We start from the raw sequence: 22465 nt of genomic DNA, 5'->3' as shown, positions 1-22465 counted from the left end.
GTAATTATGAGGTTTAGTTTATATAAAACTCGTCCGATGGTCTAAAAGAGTATTGATACCTTTCATATTGTCATGTATCAATACTGGGCATCGTATCAAGGGTATAGAGTACTTTTGATACCCTGTACACTGTTGGTGCAGGTATGCAGCATATGTAGGGCTGGTCCCGCCAAACACACACCGAAACTACGACGTTGATACAACGTTCGAACAAGTTTTAACACCTAACCAGTTATAACAACCAATATAGCAAGTTGTAACAACGTTCTAATACGTCATAAACACGTTAAGCCAAGATGTAACAACTTTATTACAAGTTGTAACAAGCGGAAAATAGAGACAGTTTCGGTTTGTGTTTCCAGGGGTCGCTGGTGGGAGATGGAGCTAGTGTGTGTGTTTATAGCTTGAAGAAGAAGTCAAGAAGAAAAATATATTCCGAAATGTATGGCGTTATTTTAAAGACACAATGTAAGGATTTTGCTGGAGAAAATGTTGCGTGGGTTTAATGAGGGATTTTATAATATTTAAAAGATTATTGGGTAACTTTGGAAGTGTTTGGTACAGTGAAATATGTGAAGGGATATTTTGAGACGTTTTCAGTCTGTTTTGTATTTTATTTTTTGAAGTATGATGGGTGTGGGGGGCAGATGGTGACGTGTGTGGGGGGGGGGGCAGGTGGTAACGTGTGGGGGGGGGCAGGTGGTGACGTGTGGGGGGGGCAGGTGGTGACGTGTGGGGGGGGGGGCAGGTGGGTGAGTTATGGTCAGTTTACAAACATTTTCTTGATAAATGAATTCATATATCGTAGTGGAGACTAAGGAAGGAACTGGGTTTGAGTAGTCTATGGCGGAACTTGTGAGTTCCCTGCTTCATGGGCACTCTGCTTAGTGAGCTCCCTGCTTCATGGGCACTCTGCTTAGTGAGCTCCCTGCTTCATGGGCACTCTGCTTAGTGAGCTCCCTGCTTCATGGGCTCATGCATCTACATCTCTCCTATTCTTGAACTCTTTGCTTACTAAACTGATTGCTTCAAGAGCTCTCCTGCTCTCTCTTTCCTTGGGGATAGGGGGGCGGGGGCATTGTCCTTCCGCGGGACAACACATGTCAGTGACACCAAGAGTCGTGACACTAAGAGTTGTGCTGGTGGCAGGACTTGCTACCAAGACGACGTCTCTGAGAGAAGTCCTTGTCTCCACACGACCATAGAGGAGGGAGGGGGGGGGGGGGGTGTCTGGGACCACCCCTGCCAGGCTGGCTGGTCGTTAATAGGTGTCTGTATATATACCTTTCTATGAAAGGTATCTATATACCTGGATCATGTCTCACGCTGGTGAAGGTTTGGTAGCAGACCTTACCGGCTGTAGGTGTTCGTGTGAATGATTTCTACGTGGCTCTTATTCCCCTTTGGTAATATTATACCCCCTTATACCCCTGTGTAAGTATATAAAACTCTTATATACCCCCCCCCCCCTGTGTTAATATATAAAACTCTTATACCCCTTGTGTAATTGAACCAGCAAGAGCAGACTAACGCGAGTCTCCGTCGGACGTCGCGGCCCCACGGAATTGAAGATTCAATACATAATCTTATATAGCATTTTTTTTTTAAATTCTCTCTCATTTCGGGCGAGCGGAGTGGGGGAGGAGTCGGGCGTGAGGACACTTCACAGGCTCAACAATCTTATGATTCCCCTCAGCAGAACTTGGGGAACAAGGCTCTCTTTCTCAAGTCTTAATGGAGGTTCAGACGAGGGGTTTTTTTCTGAGCGCGTTATTAACGATAAATATTTAGGAAATTATATATATATATATATATATATATATATATATATATATATATATATATATATATATATATATATATATATATATATATATATATATATATATATCACTTCAGGTGCAATTGAAAGGACTCACAGCCTCGGAGAAGAGAATAAAGGGCATTCAGAGAAGACTTGAGTGGATTCTCCCTGAACACGAATATTTTCTTCTCCCCTTCTACTCTATTATTTTATACAATATGATTTATTAATTTTATTAGTTATATTACATTGTGTTACAGTTTAGAGAAAACACGCACACATATATCACAATCACTGATCGAAGACCTCATCCAGCTCTTCTGAGGTGAGGTGCGTGCCCAGGATACAGCAAGCATTTCCTCTCTGGATCGCGACACTGAGGCGCTGGAACAGGAAACTGGCTGCTCTTGAATCTTTAGTTTGCCTAATGAGTTCCTCGTCTACCTCCTTTAGAAACGTAAGCGCCCATTTACCCCAGGCGCCCAGTCTCTTTGAGGCTATCGGCACAAACCTGTAACAACGTCCTAGGTCCGTGTACTTGTTAGTTTTCTGGGTCTCCCTGAAGGTGGCCGCCCCGCCTCCCTCAGCTGCGCTGTAAGGTAGATAGGTATCAGCCAATGTGGATGCACACGTGTAGTCCCACACGACCTGTTTACCTTCCCTCCACGGCTGCAGGGTGAGTCCATCTGGGCGTTTGTGGCTGTTGTCAGGTCTGCACAACTGGGGTTCCCTTTGTGCTGGACACCCAGCTGTAGCCAAACTTCTCTAGATGATGTCATTGACTGCTTCGTGTCTGACAATCTTTCCCTGTGTCTTACGACAGATGAGACCATGGCTGCCGTATTGGTCTGCCCGTGCATGGCCGCAAATACACCGGTGCTCGGTGGAGGTAGGGGCGGCAAGGCGCAGGGCAACACCAATACTTAGGGTCCGGTGGTCCAAGGTGGTACCCAAGGTGGAATTAGGAACAGCCAACGGGAAGCAGTAGCCCATATAGCTCTAACCACTACACCACTGAACACCCACAATAAGAGAGAATCTCAGAATGCAACCCAAGTCCAACTGAGATCTTAGACGTCCCCTGAGCTGCCACTTGAATATGAAGGTATTAGAAATTAAGTTTGAGCATAGCTTGGCCCCTCACCAGGATGCTCCAGGCGGCACCACTCCGTTGCAGCGCTTCAACCTAGACTCTAGTGGTTGCAAAGAGCAACATGAATCTTCCTTCGTCGTGAGAAATACGAAGCTCATGTTTCAACAATGTAAACGATGAATTCTTTGCATAATATCGCTGCCAGAATTCAACTCCATTATGAAATTTTTGAAGACAATTTTCTCACTAGTGATAAACATATTTATGCCAGAAAAAAATAATATTTGAATATTGCCTCAAAAACCAATTTTAATATTTATGCTCATGGAAAATATATTGCTAATCGAGCAATCCATCGCGAAGTTTGCAAAATAAGCAGAGTACAGCATTTACACGCAACTCATTGGCTGTTTGGGGGTATATCATTTTCTCGGACCAAATACCAAAACTATGAACTAATAAAGTTTAAAAGAAGTTTTGTTTCATAAACTGGTGATGAGAGAGTTATTTATCTATCTGGTTTCCCCCAATCTTTCTCTCTCCTCTCTTTCTATTTCTCCTTTTTCTTTCCCTCTTTCATTCTCTCCTCTCCCCTTCTTTCTTTCTAAGCGTGTCGTTTCAGGAATGTACATAAACACACAATTGGAAGAAGGTGTGAAGAACAGAGCCTTTGAGATCGGAGGCTCGGAGGAGGGATCCCCACGACGTGTCTGAGGGAGATGTGCCAAGGATCTGCGGCTCACCTACATGTCTTGTGGGGGGGGGCCACGAGGGGGGGGGGTGAGGGGTGAAGGGGGGGGGGGTAATGGGGGGATTTTTCACGCCAGCATTCATTGTTGGTCACTTGTGCCTGATGGCATTCACTCTACGACACTTCTGCCTGCAAATATATACTGTAACTCTCTCTTCGTCATACTCTCTCCATCTCTCTCTCTCTCTCTCTCTCCCTCCCTCTCTCTTTTTATACTACTTAAGTATAAGTATACACACAAAATGTGCTGGAAAAACCCCGCTCCACCATTTAATATTCTGAGGGCGTTACTCTCCCGTAGTCAGTTAATACTTCAGGGATGTGTTAGCATGATGCCGAGTTTGGAGGATTAAACTAACCTAACCTTCATGGTGATGGTGAGTCTCGAACAGAATACTTTAAAAACATAGAACAAAGTTGGAACCGACACACACACACACACATACACACACACACACACACACACACACTCTAAACACACAAACTGAACAAGAATCGAAAACATGAATACTAAAAAAAAAAGTTTGTCGACCATAGAGAACATATAAATGTTGTTTCCAAGAATCAACAAGGATTCAGTAAAGGAAAATCCTGGTTTGAGCAACTTATGTTCTATTTAAAGTTCTATGAGAAGATAACAACAATCAAACACGATAAAGAGAGGGCCGGGAGTTCTGCATTTTGCTGGTTTGCCAGAAAGGTTTTGACACTGTCCCTCACAAGCGAATTCTATGCAAACTCGAAAAACGTAAAGTGGGTGAAGGAGTACCTATCAGGAAGAAGAGCAAAGAGTCATAGCAAGAGAAGAGCTATCAGATGGGAGAGAGGTAACGAGTGGAGTACCGCAAGGGTCGGTACTGGGGCCCATCCTGTTCCTAATATATGTAAACAATCTTACAGAGGGAGTAGGTTTGTTCTTATCCTTGTCTGCTGACGATGCTAAGCATAATAAGACAAATCATAACTGAGGACGGCTGCAGTACATATTAAGATGAACTGAACAATCTCCAAAGATGGTCTGAGAAATGGCTACTAGAATTTAATTCTGACAATTGCAAGGGTGTGAGGATTGGAGTTCGAGAAAAAGTACCACAAATACAGTACAGGATCAAGAGAAGGCAACTTCCATCTTCTAAAAAGAATAGACATAGGAGTGGACATAACTCGAAATCTAACACCAGCGGCACATTAGCAGAATAACGAGGGCAGCATATGTCAGGAAACGTCCGGGTTATCCTTCAGGAACTTGGATAAAGATCCCTTCTCAGAGCTTTATACATTTTTTGAGACCCCAATTTTTGAGTATGCTGCCACAACATGGAACCCTACCTAAAGGAAAACAACTAGAAAAAGTCCAAAAATATGCAACAAGGCTCGTTCCTGGGCTAAGGGGACCGAGCTGTGAAGAAAGACTGAAGGAACTGGATTTCACTACGCTAGAGGAAAGAAGACATAGAGCAGTCATGATAACGACGATCAGGACATTAAGGAAAGCTGAGAAAATTGATATAGAAACAATATTCAAATTAAAGAATGAGAGGACAGAATTGGAAACTGGAAACACACACAAGTCACGGGAATGTGAGAAAGAACTTTTTACAGCCTAAAAGTTGTGAATTGGTGGAACCGACTAGATGAGGAAGTTGTCGAAGCCAATTTGACACATAACTTTAACTGTCAATATGATAAGAATAACGCATGAAGAGTCAGTGCATTGAAATAACGATGGTCGAAAGGCGAGGGCTTAAGAGCAGATGCTCAACTCTGTAAGTACAAGTAGGCAAGCGCACACACACACACACACACACACACACACACACGCACACACAAGGGGGACATGAGGGGGGGGTAAGGGGGGACATGATCACCACATACAAGATTCTCAAAGGAATTGATAGGGTAGATAAGGATATGTTATTTAATCCAAAGGGGCACACAAACTAGGGGACACAGGTGGGAACTGAGTACCCAAATGAGCCACAGGGACGTTAGAAAGAACTTTTTCAGTGTCAGAGTAGTTAACAGATGGAATGCATTAGGCAGTGATGTGGTGGAGGCTGACTCCATACACAGTTTCAAGTGTAGATATGATAGAGCCCGATAGGCTCAGGAATCTGTACGCCTGTTGATTGACAGATGAGAGGCGGGACCATAGAGCCAGAGCTCAACCCCCCGCAAGCACAGCTAGGTGAGTACAACCAGGTGAGAACCCATACACACACACACACACACACACACACACACACACACACACACACACACACACACACACACACACACACACACACAATGTAATTACACAATTAACACAATGTAATTAAGAGCACAGTGTTCATTATAAACATTTCCCACTCTCAAAGAAAGCTTCAAACACTGGTTCACATAAACTTTCTATTCAACAGTGATTCACGAGGTAAGAGTCAGCAGGAGACCTTACCTCTTACCTTACATACCTTACCTTACCTAAACACAGTATCGAGATTTTTGAACCAAAAGGTCCAAGCAGCACGGGCTATGGAGAGCCCGTCGTACTCACCCGGCACAGGAGCGGGACTGTATATCTTCTATATCGAGAACATGTTCGCATTTATAAGCGAATCGAGTATAAGCAATCCACCTAACTTCAAGAGACCGGCGCCCGGCAGGACCAAGCAGCGACAATCTTTTTGTTTTGAATTTCATTAAATATAGCCAGTTTTTCCGATGGGAATCGACAGCGTCAGAATTGTGATATATGCTGAGACGATAGGCCTGATAGCTGAATGGACAGCGCTTCGGATTCGTAGTCCTGAGGTTCCTGGTTCGATCCCCCGGTGGAGGCAGGAACAAATGGGCAGAGTTTCTTTCACCCTGATAGCCCCATGTTCACCTAGCTGTAAATCAGTACCTGGGAGTTAGACAGCTGCTACGGGCTGCTTCCTGGGGGTGTATAACAAAAAAAAAGGAAGGCCTAGTCGAGGACCGGGCCTTGGGGACGCTAAGCCCCGAAATCATCTCAAGATAACCTCAAGATAGGCTGGTACACCTGGACACAGTTTGGTGGTGCCTTAATTTGGCATTTAACAATGTGGGACGAAATTCGATACTCGTTAAATATTAAATCGCTGCCTGTGTAATCTTGGTTTCTTGAATGATAAAGAAACATTTACATCTTAATGGTGTGCAAATATTTGATGATTATTTCCACGTTAGAGTCTCATTCTTACTTCACAGTGGCAGGCACCAACTATTATGCTTATATATATATATATATATATATATATATATATATATATATATATATATATATATATATATATATATATATATATATATATATATATATGAAGCAAGTTTTCTCTAATACACCTGTCATTATACACAATGTCAGACCACACAGCTTCAAGTGTAGATATGATACAGCCCAATAGGCTCAGGAACCTGTACACCTGTTGATTGACGGTTGAGAGGCGGGACCAAAGAGCCAGAGCTCAACCCCCGCAAGCACAAATAGATAAGTACAACAGTACTGTAATTATTAGTAATTTTCATTTTGATATTTCCTTTTCTACGTAAATATTTTCTACCATCTGGAGGGCGAAAGGAACACTAAATCACTAAATCTTTCCATTTGGATTGTTCGACGGTTCGTCAGCCCTTTGATACCTTCAGGAGTCAACTGGTGGAAAAGCTGTGTCAGATCAACAGATCACTCTGTGGATCTGACACAGCTATACTGAGCTTACAAGGTTAATGTTTAAGAGTTAGCAACTGGGAACAGAAAGTTGTAAGTAGCACGGGTTATGGTGAGCCCGTAGTGGACTTACCTGCCAAAGGAGCGGTGGCGTTTCAATGGGAAAAATCTAGACATTAATAAGCGTGGGTACTCCCCACTCTACACTTCAGCTGACTGCCTCAATCGTAGGGAGCGGTGATGGATAGGGCTGATATTGATTGGAATCAGGATTGGAATCAACGTCGATTGGAATCAGGATTGGAAACAACGTCGATTGGAACCAACGTCGATTGAAATCGATAATGATATATCACTACGATACTCGGGCCTTTTTTCCCCTCCCTGGCAGAGATATAAGTGGAGAAAGAGAAGGAGGGAGGAAGAATGAGAAAGATAGAGAAAGGAAGCGAGGGAGGGAGAACGGGAGAGTAAAGAAGGAGAATGGAAGAGAGGGAGGAGGAGGAAGAGAGAAATGGATATAGAGACCCCGAGCAGCGCTGGGCATCTCATGTAGATATGTTAGAGGAGGAAATATCTATAGTTATCCCTTCTCTTAGCAGCACGTTTTCTCTTGGTAAGCAAGAGACCGTAAGAGTAGATGGAGAGAGAGAGAGAGAGAGAGAGAGAGAGAGAGAGAGAGAGAGAGAGAGAGAGAGAGAGAGAGAGAGAGAGAGAGAGAGAGAGAGAGAGAGAGATTGGAGGCACCGAACAATGCCCAAACACCTCCACCAATCACGTCATTATAGACAGCCTCACCAAGCTAATTAGATTTCTTAGATAACAAAAATATCCAATTACATGCTGGTCTCTTTTTCAAGTGGCGGCACCGCAGATCTTGTCAGCCAATAGTATCGTCCCATAATTACCCTCTGCCTACAGGTCTTTGCACTGTTAGAGTCGAGAACTTAAGTCTCCGTCTCGGACCAAGTTCTCCCGCTATCCAGGTCAACTTTAGTTGTGTTAGAGGCTTGTTAAGTTACTTCCCGTCCTCCCCCGCTCCAGGACTTATGTTCTTAACTCTGTATCACGCCCTCAGAAATGTTGCCAGTATACGTATTCTTTTTATTAAGTTTTATATATATATATATATATATATATATATATATATATATATATATATATATATATATATATATATATATATATATATATATGTATATATATATATATATATTTTTTTTTTTTTTAAAATAGGGAAGGGAGTACCACCTCTGGCTGGAAGAAGGGGGACCCATAGCCTATGGGTCCATACCCATAGCATATTATATATATAACTATATATATAACACATATATAATTATATATATAACACACACACACACACACACAACAGTTCTTTTACATTCTTGTAAAGCCACTAGGACGTATATAGCGTTTTGGGCAGGTCCTTAATAAATCCTAATTTTATCCCTCGGAATACGACCCGCCAAATCATTTGACAACCAGGTATACCCATTCCCTGCTGGATGAACAGTGGCTACAGTTCAGGATTGGCGCCCAGTCAATCCTCCCTGGCCAGCACATACGATACCCAGGCCAAAGAGCTCTCGAAGCGCCGGGCGAGTGCTTTACCATTGCGCCACGAGGAGAAAATTATTTGTGCAAGTATATTCTAGTAGGTTGCAAGAATGCATTCAGGTATGCAATTTGCCGGTTGCAAGTGCCTTACAGGTGTATTGTTGATATTAAGATGTCACCTTCTGCCTCTTGCAATCACGGCCAAAGATCGCAGAGAATTCACGAATGCTCCTTAACTGAGTGTTGGTCTCCCGGAGGTAAGTGAGAGAGTGGAGTGTCTCCTGACGCGTGTCTCACCGCCGGCTGACAGTCAGCTCTGACAGTCAACTCTGTCAGCTCTTCAAAGCTGCTGTAGACCATTGTACCAACACACATGATAATTATGAGAAGTTCTCCTACTCTCCAAGTACCTGTCTTAGATCTTCGAAGTGTTCATTATATATAGCGAAAATATCAACATATCTGTATGCTGATATATCAACACGCTCTGGGACATTTTTTCGTCATTTGTTGTTATACAGTAACATATGGCATATAATATGCTATATGAATGCCATGCAATAACAAGAAAATAAAACTATTGTAGTCTGTCAAGTGAACGTTTTCTCTAAACAAAAAATGAAAGAAAATTAACCTTCTGATATTTGATGAGTAACTCGTGAAGACTGAAAATAACCTCGCATTACATACTCATAATAATAATACCAATAATTCACTGTGTCGGGGGACAACCCAGCCTAGCCAGGAAGGAAGAAGATGGTGTAGGTAGATTATGTAAGTTAAATAGAACACACACGCAATATTTCGTACAACCTTATTCACATCAAAATCAACATTGTAAACGTCACCTAAATATGTAAATTATTGTGCAATACTGTCAAGAATCATTCGTAATTACTTCCTCATTTGGGTGGCATTTAGCCCTTTCTCATCCCTTGAGATGAGAATAGCCCAGTCAATTTTATAGACGTTATCAATATTTAAAGATATAGGATATATCAGTATTTTATACACTCCAACGGTATTATTCCTAATTACAGTGTATGCTGCACCACCCCTGCCATAGACAGGATTATATGACCCGTCAGTGTAGCTTTGATCTAACTTATTTCCGGCTTCTTTATTGATTTCCTCGAGATAATTGAGCCTCAAGCAATGAGCCTCAATCATCTCGAGGAAATCTATAAAGAAGCCGGAAACGAGTTAGATCGAATCTATACTGACGGGTCATCTAATCCTGTCAATGGCAGGGCTGGTGCAGCATATACTGTAATTAGGAAAAAGCACGTATTGAGAACTATGCCTCTTCAACACAAGCAGAGCTAACTGCCATTGTTATGGCGTTAAGATTCCTTGAACGAAACACTAATGATGCAGTGATCTGCACTGATTCTAAAGCAGCGCTACAAAGCCTTACTAAAAATCGGGCAGAAAATCTTGCGATAGTCGCTGAGATCAAGAGAGCTGTGAGAGTACTAACCAACCACGGAAGAGTCGTCAAATTTCTGTGGATTCCCTCCCATGTTGGAATATGTGGAAATGAACGAGCAGATGTGCTGGCTGCTGAAGGCGCTGAAGAAGACCACATTGAGTACTTCATGCCCTAGACTCCGCTACAAATTAGAGGTGTCATGAGGCAATATCACCGTGACAAGGATACCAAGGAAAGGAGGACTGAAGAACAAATCAGTGAATCTGTACGATGGTACAACATGGTTGCAGCTGGCAATCCCAATCAGTATGGACGAAGAGGAGGTGGCCGCGGAAGAGAATCAGTAACAGCAAGAATCAGTCTTGGATACAAAGATGGTTATCTTGAGGTTATCTTGAGATGATTTCGGGGCTTTAGTGTCCCCGCGGCCCGGTCCTCGACCAGGCCTCCACCCCCAGGAAGCAGCCCGTGACAGCTGACTAACTCCCAGGTACCTATTTACTGCTAGGTAACAGGGATCCATAGAGATTCGGAATGGAAACAACAGTTGGGCAGCGGAGTTGCAGAATCTACAGTGAGAGTGATGGACACCGCATTGACCACTACCTGAGAGAATGTGGACATCTAAGGGTCATTAAAAATATGTGTAGAATAATAAACTCCACATTGTTTGAGTTAGGAAAACATTATTTGTCAAATTTAGATACTATTCTTAAAAGATTCCCCCATTTTGTACCCGCAAGATAACGTAAGATTTTAAAGGTTGACAAATGTTAATCTTTTTGCTTGAGGAGCTGTTCACTTGAGACAGTTAAGCAAGTCCCAGCTGTGTCTGGGTACAAGTGACAGGATGAACCACCCAGCGGGTTTTCTTCCTATTGGGGAGTGTTGTACATGCTGCTATGGCGGTGTGTCCACTCACAGGATGAGTGGCGCTGCCCAATACTGTCACTATGGCGGTGTGTCCACTCACAGGATGAGTGGCGCTGCCCAATACTGTCACTATGGCGGTGTGACCACTCACAGGATGAGTGACGCTGCCCAATACTGTCACTATGGCGGTGTGACCACTCACAGGATGAGTGACGCTGCCCAATACTGTCACTATGGCGGTGTGACCACTCACAGGATGAGTGACGCTGCCCAATAAACTCGACCCTCGGGGCAAAATTGAAAACAAAACAAAAATTCGAAAAAATTTTCATTGGTGACAAGCGAGCAATAATTCAGTTGGACGTGCGCATGCGTCAGCGCGCTGAGGTTAGCTGGGCCACGTTGCCTTGTGGTGAGAGGGGGCGCACACCCCGTCACCACGGGGGGGGGTAAAACCCGTTGTTTTTACTGGGTTGTTTAACCCAAGGAATTCCTACCAGTAACTGACGGTAGCGTTCACGCTTATCCTGGCCTAATTATTGTAACATAAATGTTCGCTTCTCTGTCTCTCTGTTTCATTCTCTCTTCCTTTCTCTCTTATCATTTTTTTCTCTCTCAATCTCTCTTTCTATCAACCACTCTCTTCTCTCTCAATCTCCCTCTCCTTCAGTTTCTCTTTTCCTCTAAAATGTCTCTTTCTCTCTAGCTCTCTCTCTCTCACTCACTCGTGGTGTATTCAGTTTATTGTAATTATTTAGTTCCCGTCAACAAACCAAAAGTTGAATCACAAACCACTGCAGTGGTTAGTGATTCAACTCCCCCTCCCCCTCCCCCTCCCCCTCCCCCCCCTCCACCCCCTCCCCCCGCCACCCCATCAAGAAGGCGGGGATGGAATATTATATATGATCTCCCTCCTTCACAAAGTGTGTGGATGGTGAACGCAGACTGGACAGCCGGCCGGGATGGGACTCAGCAAGGGATAGGGAGGATAGAGCAGGGCGTGGGAGAGACAAAGGTGTCATCCTGGGCTATGGCAACTCGTCCACACCTATAGATTCTATCCGGCACACACAAGGATCACACTAACGTGATGCATCAAATGAACAAATCCACAAGGGATCCAGTAAGTTCAGTAGAACTTCGGTTTCAACACTTTTTAACCCTGTCGTAGCTCAGTCGATTAAGGCAGTGTCTGGGATGCTCCCGGACGCAGGTTCGAATCCTCGTAACGGCCCATGTGGATTTGTTTACTATCCGGTAGTTCTGTTTTAACCACCGGACGCAGCAACTGGCACCTGTTCAATTCTTCAGGCCTACCACTCGCGTCTCTCAGACCTGGAGAGGATAACACGCGCAGAAACGCTTTGAAAACTCAAGCCGAATCCTGGCCACCAGAAACAGGCATCGATGAACCGCTGGTCAAAAAAGCGAACTTTATCCTACCGCCTGTTCGGGTATGGTCGGGTCAAACACTACCGCGGTTGTCAGAGGATCAGACGATGACATGTATAGTGTTCCACGCACTGATCAAACCATCTTATGGCCGCCTACCTGGTTACGTCGGGATATTGGCGAGCGCAGACGGCAACAGATCAGAAGATTCACTGAAGGAAATCCGTTCGCACAGAATGTCTTGGAGCGTTTCGCAGCACAAGCTGATCAACACTGGCTGTTGAATAGCTCATCCTCATCAACAAAGGCTTCGTGTTCATTCCCTGCAGCCGCCAAGCCCTTTGGTTTATGAGTGTTGACACTCGACTCTCAACTCATGGCGTTCGAACACTTCTCGAACAATGCTTCGCTAACGACCTCTGCTTGAATTGCAACGCTGTAAATGCTTCTCACGTGTACTTCTGATACAATAACCAGTCCTTGACAACAAACGCCAAGAGTTCGTTAATCCAGCCACCAAACCCCAAGTTTATGAAAGAAAAACGGTTAACACACGACTCTCAACTCATGACGTTCGAACATTTCTCGAACAATGCTTCACTGACGACCTCTGTTCGAATCACAACACGGCAAATGCTTCACACACGTATTTTAAATATAAATAGTCGCCAGCGGAACCTAAACATCTAATCTATGCCTAACTATACACAAAACTTTAATGAATAGACATGTTAATTTATATGTTAGAACGAACCTATTTTTTGTGCACAGTATGTTAAAATTGTTGAATGTGTAATGGGGAAGGGCCGGCGCATTAACGAACCTGACGACAGGTGACCTCCAGGTGAGGTACAATTCACCTGTCCTTCGGCCCACCTGCGGCAGCAGTTGGGTAATTACCAGACGGTGAAGAGGCACATCTGTATAGAGATATAGAGATATAGGTCCGTCGACTTGACATTTTCAAGTCGATTGAGAACCTTCGAATGCACAATCGACTTGAAAATGGCCCAAGACGGACCGAAACATCGTCGTTTTCTCATCTTCTGATGTTGTGGTTTGGTCATCATATCTTCAGTCACGTTATTGTGACTCAACGTCTGTATAAAAGATTTTAAATCAAACTTTAGATTAAAAAAAAAAAACATTGTACACGTGATATCGACAATGGCACTTTTAAATATCTTCCAAACCTAAAAAATCACATGACAGATCTTGAAATTCACGAGAAAACATTGATAACTTTCGAATGTAATTTTCAAGCATCAGGGATTTAACTGCTGATAAACCTTCTTTAAGATTCACTGAACTCAGGTCATTTCAAGAAACTTCAGGATGGATAAATAACAGCAGATAAATTGCAGAATAACATTAACTCAATGTGGAAATGTTGCAGTGGAGTTTTTTGTATTGTTTTGAGATTCAATTGATTGATTTACATCTCTATATGGAGGCAAAAAATTGTCGACTCAAGAGCTGAACTAAAAGTATTGCCAGAGATCGGTCAGTGACTGGATTAGTGCAGAAAATTGCAGGAATTAAGGTTTTGATGGTCACCAGACCACACACTAGAAAGTGAAGAGACGACGACGTTTCGGTCCGTCCTGGACCATTCTCAAGTCAATTGTGCATTTGAAGGTTCTCAATCGACTTGAAAATGGTCCAGGACGGACCGAAACGTCGTCGTCTCGTGAACTAATCCACAAGGGCTGATCCTCGTCACGACCCTTGTGGATTTGTTCACATGATGCATCACGCTATTGTAATTTCTGTATGTCGTCGTCCCTTCACTTTCTAGTGTGTGGTTTGGTCAACATTCTTCAGCCACGTTATTGTGACTCCTCATCTGCGTAAGGTTTACCTACCCGGAATTCGATTTTTGTTTTCAGAGAGGAACTTTTGTAAAGTATAATGATAACAGTAGACTTACTGATGAACTACTGCTGAATGTATAGTTCTCAATACACCCAAATGTACGCGTGAAGAGGCATATTTAACATCGTTCATGGAGAAGCAAAAGTCTTTCTCTCAGAGGAAAATAATCTTATTTTGCCATTTGTTTTGATTCATAACATGAACCAGAACTTATAATTTCACGTTCGTCTTTCTTGTTGCTTATAACATCACTTTTATAAATTACTATTTTTCTATTGTCTCGTTAAAAACATTAATATTAATATTTTTTGTAATAAACTTTCTAACAAACTTTTACTTATTCCAATCTTACCGTTATGCTTTTATTAATAGTAAAACAATAAATATACACGTGAATAAGCAACAGGAGTCCTTTTTTCATGAATAATTTTTCTTAATATTATTAATTTATTCATTTAATTGTTTTGGGAATTATTATTATTAATAATATATAATTCCACTATGATTCGAAACATTTCAGATGAATTTTTGGTTGCTTAAACAGACTTGTTTAACAATGATTAAAAAAAATTATAAATTCTCTTCACTAAACCCTGGAAACACAAATCGTAACTGTCTCTATTTTATATTTATTTTCCGCTTGTTACAACTTGTAATAAAGTTGTTACATCTTGGCTTAACGCGTTTATGACGTATTAGAACGTTGTTACAACTTGCTATATTGGTTCTTATAACTGGTTAAGAGGTGTTAAAACGTGTTCGAACGTTGTACCAACGTCGTAGTTTCGGTGTGTGTTTGGCGGGAAAAATGGTAAGATACAAATTAAAAAATAATAAATTATAATCTCAAAATTCCTATAGGACAGAGGGTTTAATACGGCGTTAAACCAGCGGTGTGGCCTCAAGGGTGAAAGTACAGCGATTATCCATAGATGATGACCCATAGTGCGTCTCAAGCGTAGATATGATTGAGCCCAATAGGCTCAAGGAACCTGCACACCAGTCGATTGACAGTTGAGAGACGGGACCAAAGAGCCAGAGTTCAATCCCCTGCAAGCACAACTAGGTGAGTACAGTGCGTCCCATCCCAGCCTATCCCGGGGTACAGATTAGCGTCATTAATTGCGTCATGATATATCAAAATTGCGTCATGATATATAAAAATTGAGTCATGATATATCAAAATTGCGTCATGATATATCAAAATTGCGTCATGATATATCAAAATCACGTCATGATATATCAAAATTGCGTCATGATATATCAAAATTGCGTCACGATATATCAAAATTGCGTCATGATATATCAAAATTGCGTCATGATATATCAAAATTGCGTCATGATATATCAAAATTGCGTCATGATATATCAAAATTGCGTCATGATATATCAAAATCGCGTCATGATATATCAAAATTGCGTCATACCAATATATGTGACAAGTTCTTATTTTAAAAAGCCCTATATCAGTTAAATGGATACAAAATGTAACTTCGATATTAAATGGATACAAAATGTAACTTCGATATTAACTGGATAAAACTTAACATGGTAAAATTATGTTAAAAGTTTCTAAAGAACAAAGTTAGCTAATTAGTGAATCTTTCAATGTTTTCTCCCGTTAAGAGTCGCGTTAACGAACTAAAATACTTTCACAAGTTTCGTTGCTAACCGTTAGTGAGGAGTTAACGAGAAGGATAGTGAGGGAATTTTGACTAGTTCAGGTGTTTCTCGGAGGCCACATCTGGCCACCCACGCCTGGCCACCCACACCTGGCCACCCACACCTGGCCACCCACACCTGGCCACCCACACCTGGCCACCCACACCTGGCCACCCACACCTGGCCACCACACCCTGACCCACTTCCAAAATTTGATTTGTGTAATATTATTTGTTGTATTTAGATCAATGTCATAAATCCCAGCTACTGACCATAAGATATAAATCCCCGCTTTTCGCCAACAGGCACAAATCCCCGCTTCATGCCATGAGATATAAATCCCAGCTTCTGACCATTGGATATAAATCCCATCTCGTGACCATTGGATATAAATCCCAGCTCAAGGCCATAGAGCATAAATCCCTGATCCTTGTTAAGAAGCATAAATCCCCGTTCCAGTCCACTGGATAATAATCTCCGCTTCTGGCTGTGGAACAGAAATCCCAGTGTCTGTCATGGGGAATAAATCCTTTATTTACAGCATTTTTCACCTATCTGGTGTCACGATTGATTTATGAAGGTTGCTTATTAAGCACTCACCTAATTGTACTCAGCTAATTGTGCTTGCGGGGGTTGAGCTCTGGCTCTTCGGTCCCGCCTCTCAACCTGGGGGATCAATTAAGTGGTGTGTCAGTGTTCCTGTAATATAGATGACATCTCTATTTATTAGAATTTTTACACCAAAGACATTATTAAGTTTAGAAATTCAATATCTCTGTGGCAAGGTTCAGTGACAAGGTTCAGCTCCTCTTCCCATGACATTCCAGAGGTCACTGGTCCAAGTAGGATGACTGTGAAGTCCTCCAGCATCCCATTGTATTTTTCCAAGCATATTTTCAGAGATAACACCAAGAACGCTGCTGAGAGGAGCAAGAACAGAAATGTCAAGGGGGGGGGGAGGCAAGCTTGCCTCCCTCCTTGACCTGGCTGCGGTCAGGTCAAGGCATAGTGAGCACGTCTCTAAGACTCGCTCTTGACTCGTCTTGGTTTCAGCCTCTGTCACCCAACATCTAGTTCCACCATATTAGTTCACCAGAACAGTTCTAGTTCCTCGGGGAGCCGGTCGGCTGAGCGGACAGCATGCTGGTCTTGTGATCCTGTGGTCCTGGGTTCGATCCCAGGCGCCGGCGAGAAACAATGGGCAGAGTTTCTTTCACCCTATGCCCCTGTTACCTAGCAGTAAAATAGGTACCTGGGAGTTAGTCAGCTGTCACGGGATGCTTCCTTGGGTTGGAGGCCTGGTCGAGGACCGGGCCGCGGGGACACTAAAGCCCCGAAATCATCTCAAGATAACCTCAAGATAACTACCAACTGAATACTTACGATCATTAAATAACCAATGTCATTGACAGAAGGCTTCCTGGTAAGCAGTTTATATCTCATTGAAGTTAGACGGTTAGAAGCCACGGTCCTCCAGGTCAGGTGCAGGAGGATGGCGGTCTGTGGCAGGACCGTGGCGCCGCAGGTCAAGACCTGTGTGTCCTGGGGGAAGTCCTCTTCGCTACCTAAAGTGTCTTAAAGTGAGTTCCATTCTGGGTAATTCTGAAGCTGCTCCTGGTGGATATTTGTATTATGTCACAGAAGTGTTGTTTATGCTCTGCTGCCTGTGACATTGATGCCAAAGGCCATTGTATTTGGGAAGGGGGGGGGGGATCAAAATGAATTAAATCCATCATTTGCATAAAATAAATCGCGAGTGATTGGGATTTTGGTGACCCAGAGAGTCATGACAGTGGTGTATTTTGACCAACCTGCGAGAATACTTTAGCCATGAGCATTGACCGGCACTAAAGTCAACTGTCATACATACACCGATGAAGTAGACACGCATACATGTGTGTATATATATATATATATATATATATATATATATATATATATATATATATATATCACTTCCAGTAGCAGGTATATAAAGAGAGGGCCAAATGGGAGAGAACGGGAGACCTTTGACAAGCCGCCGGCTTCCTGTCCTCGTCGAGGCCACTAGAGTGTTAGTGGCCCTCAGATAGAGAGAGAGAGAGAGGGTAAATTCAGAGAGTAATAAGATTCAGAGAGAAATTCAGAGAGAGATTCATACACGCCGATAGTCTAGTCTTGATATTTGTTTATGACAAGAGTATATATATATATATATATATATATATATATATATATATATATATATATATATATATATATATATCAATGATTAAACATTTATTCAGACTGGAAATGCCCTGATAAAAGGCCCTCGATCAAAATTAAATGTAATTAAGGTCAGAAACATTACCTGTGGGCAGTGACTCGGCCGATCAGACGAGTTGGAGTAAAAAAATAAACTTTACACAGAAGTGTTTGCTGTGGTGAAGAGAACGAATTAATTAAGATGATTTAAGAAACAGATACTTTAAGTTAAGGTGACATAAGATGATGATACTTAAAACTTAAGAGCCTATAAGAGTTATTTAACATTGAAGATGATATAAGTAATTGATACTTAAGATCTAAAATCATTTGAGCAGCAGGTGTCTGTAGAAATCCAGTTTTTATTTCTTAAACATTTATAAATAATTCAGTTCATTCGCTGCATTAATTTTAAATAGAATATTGAAAGATGAGTAATTTAACAGTTATTTTAACTGAGTAGGTGGGCTGACTGGGGCTCAGATGGTGTAGTAACTAGAGCTATTTAGAGGAGAGAGGGTAGGTTGACTGGCGCTCACTAGAGCAAAGAGAGTGGGTTGATTGGTGCCCAATAGAGCATAGAGGGGGGGGGGGGAAATGACTGGCGCTCACTAGAGCACAGAGAGTGGGTTGACTGGCGCTCACTAGACCACAGAGAGTGGGTTGATTGGTGCCCAATAGAGCAGAGAGAGGAGGTGGAAATGACTGGCGCTCACTAGAGCACAGAGAGTAGGTTGATTGGTGCCCAATAGAGCAGAGAGAGGAGGTGGAAATGACTGGCGCTCACTAGACCAGAAAGAGTAAATTGACTGGAGTTTATTCATAAAATATCAAAGGTAAACATATTTCCAGCTCCTAATAAAAATTGCATGATGTGCATCACAGCTCTACTGTGTCTACTGCAAGTCTTCGCCTCCAAGAACTATATCCTCTACACCTTCCTCTTGAGGGTCTCTATAATAGAGCTGGATTCGTTCTCCACATGCAGTCGGTGGATTCCCAGAGTGATTCTCGAGGGGGGGGGGGGGACTGAAATGGTTGGGCACGTTTTTTTTTCACCTAATTCCTCAGTTCACCTAGCAGTAAACAGGTCCCCATGAGTTAGGTAATGGTGTGTTGATTAGCATGCTTGCTGGCCACATCTTCATACATCTTCATGAAGATTAATACATCTTCAGAAGGGATGCATTCCATTCCATTCCTTCTGAAGATGTATTAAAATACGAAAGTACTTAAGGAAATTCCTGTTTCAATTCTTCCTCCGTAGTCTGACACTGTCATATTTTTCATCACGTGTTAATTTTCGTGATTTACACACACACACACACACATTATATATATATATATATATATATATATATATATATATATATATATATATATATATATATATATATATATATATATATATATATATATATATATATATATATATATATATATATATATATATAGGCTTCCTGTCCCCAAGAAAACTTATTTATTGCTATATGTCTACGTTAAAGGCTAAGACAGAATCCACTTTTAAAAATTCTTATAGGAAAATCATAAAACTTAAAAAAAAAGACGCGTATTCTTTTCCAAACATGTCGATCGTGGTCCAATGGGTCTCAAGGCATGCGTCTGGCCATACTCAAGACGGTGGTTCGATCCCCGCGTCCTGCTCCAAAGAGTTTCCTCATAGATATATCTCGTTCTACACGGGAGTTCCCGGTACATAGGTTCAAGTCTTTCTCATGATTACTGCTGATTTTTCTCATACTTCACGTTATTGTGAGCGTAAGGACGCTATAACAGTTCTCATTTGCCTCACGAAGGTCACGTCCTTCGGAGTCGTCGTTGTCCATGACCTCAACGTCAGGTCGAAGGTCAGAGGCTGTGTGCCCGATAATGGAGAATGGGATCACTCTCGGTCAACAACCCAACCCGACCGTCCACAAGTGGTTGGGCACCATTCCTTAAACACCCCCCCCCACCCCCCGTCCCATCCCAAGTCCTTATCCTGACCCCCTTTCCCTGTGCTATATAGTCATAGTGGCTTGGCGCTTTCCCTTACGGGATTACCATAGCCCGTGCTACATGGACATTTCGATCTGAGTAGCTAAATCGAAAACAACAACAGGCGCTTTCTTCTGATAATTCCCTCCCTTCCCTTCCCTGGTAGCCGGTCGGCCGAGCGGACAGCACACTGGACTTGTGATCCTGTGGTCCTGGGTTCGATCCCAAGCGCCGGCGAGAAACAATGGGCAGAGTTTCTTTCACCCTATGCCCCTGTTATCTAGCAGTAAAAATAGGTACCTGGGTGTTAGTCAGCTGTCACGGGCTGCTTCCTGGGGGTGGAGGCCTGGTCGAGGACCGGGCCGCAGGGACACTAAAAAAGCCCCGAAATCATCTCAAGATAACCTCAAGATAACCTCCCTCCATCCTCACTTATGAGGACCTGGTAACTCTGTCAGGTAACAGTGCGTATACTTAAACTAAAAAAAAGGAGAGTAGTTTCTTCCATAAGTGAACACCATAACATAAGTGAACAAGTGAACATAAGTTTCTTCCAAGTGAACACCATGAATTAGAACAGCAGACCAGGCATGAAAGTGAGGGAGGGGTTTTAGCGGTGGGAGCCAAAAAAAAAATACCTGCAGTTCCAGATTGTGTAAAGAAGCAGAGTGGATTTGACACCTATTTTTAAACACCGAGAGAGAGAGAGAGAGAAAGTGGATTCTCCGGAGCAAAATGTCAGCCATCTTGACGAATTCAATTGACGCCGCATGGAGTCTTTCTGAAAGTGGTCCACGGGCCGTCACTGACATGTCAAAGCTTTCATATCCTAGTGTGTTGTGGGGGGAAGTATAGGAGACACCACACCTAAGTTACCTTTTTGCTCTCCAGCATCCTCCGTATGTTGCTTTCTCCAGCGTGCAAGAGGGGAACCATCTCTCACTCCACTTTCACCGGGTCTACCCACCAGGGACTGTCACCTAGACCACATTCTTTTGACCTGTCTACAGGATGCTACCTCTCCATGATTTATACAGTGAAAGTTAGTTATCGTGTATTTTCCAGCAAGATGCATTTCCTGTGTTGCAAAATGTCAGAAGGAAATCTATAATAGGAGGAGTGAAATTGCGACCGACTTGGGATCAATAGTTCCACATCACAGGCTTTCTGATTCCAGAGTGACACAGGCAGGGAAAGGAAAGGTTAAAGCTAGGACACCTTTACACAACGAAATTTATACATTTTATGGGACGAATGAATAAGTATACTTAGCGTTTGTTGTTGAATCTAGAAATTCGTTTATTTTTTACAGACACGTGTCCAGAAGTCCTTAGTATTGGCGTTAATTGATGGTTTATTGTACTCGAGATATTGTAGAGAAACATTAGAGGGAAAATGTAACTTCTTAAATAAAGAGACACTTTAAACCTCGACTTGTTGTTGGCTGACAAAGATTAGTAGAAACAACAATTCATTAATGTCTTACAACATAAGAATAAACGCTATTACCGAAGGCCTATTGACCCATACGAGGCAGCACCTATTTATATCCACCTAAACTTATTTGTATATCAGTCTAATCTACGCTTGAAACAATCCAGGGATCACATTATTATGTTACCCAGTAACTGGTCCCACAAATCAACAACCCTGTTTCCAAACCCAGTCCTAAGTGAATAGATTTTTTTGCCCCAACTCTCACACAACTCTTCCCCACAACCCCCCACAACCCCCACTCCCCAAACCTCTTGACACCCCTTCCCCCCACACACACACCCAAACAAGATCCTAGTTATCTCCCGAAAGATCTGTAATACCATCTTTGGTTACAGCTACGACGAGTCCAATGGATCATATTTAACCTGGGAATATATTTTTGCTGTCCACAGTTGAAATTATTTTGTTTGATATTGCTTCTCATATCTCAGTGCTTGTTTGGTTCGCAACATAATGACTGTAACACAGAACATAATCACCAAATTATTTAAAACAGTAGCCCAAAAAAGCAGTAAGTGATAAAAATACGCAATATTTTGTCTCGATAGTGATAGAAATACCTCTCTAACGTGATTGCCATTCCTCTAGTAACTAAAATTGTCAGATGGTGAAGAAGAATGTGTTTAGAA

At 42.4% G+C, this 22465-nt stretch overlaps 1 protein-coding gene across 2 annotated transcripts in view; it reads right to left on the bottom strand.

Moving 5' to 3' along the window:
• Window positions 1-22465, bottom strand: part of LOC123764755 (very long chain fatty acid elongase AAEL008004) — a 103165-nt gene that overhangs the window by 24602 nt on the left and 56098 nt on the right. The window contains exon 1 of one of the 2 annotated variants that reach the window (XM_069302578.1): window positions 12738-12892. The exons of the other annotated variant lie outside the window; for it this stretch is intronic. The gene's annotated coding sequence lies outside the window, so the exon portion shown is untranslated. Of the gene's footprint in view, window positions 1-12737; window positions 12893-22465 lie in introns of those variants that run through there. 2 annotated transcript variants of the gene reach the window in all.

This window comes from Procambarus clarkii, chromosome 48, assembly GCF_040958095.1.
Source record: "Procambarus clarkii isolate CNS0578487 chromosome 48, FALCON_Pclarkii_2.0, whole genome shotgun sequence".
In the NCBI taxonomy this organism is placed as follows: domain Eukaryota; kingdom Metazoa; phylum Arthropoda; class Malacostraca; order Decapoda; family Cambaridae; genus Procambarus; species Procambarus clarkii.
This window is presented reverse-complemented; position numbering and strand designations above follow the sequence as displayed.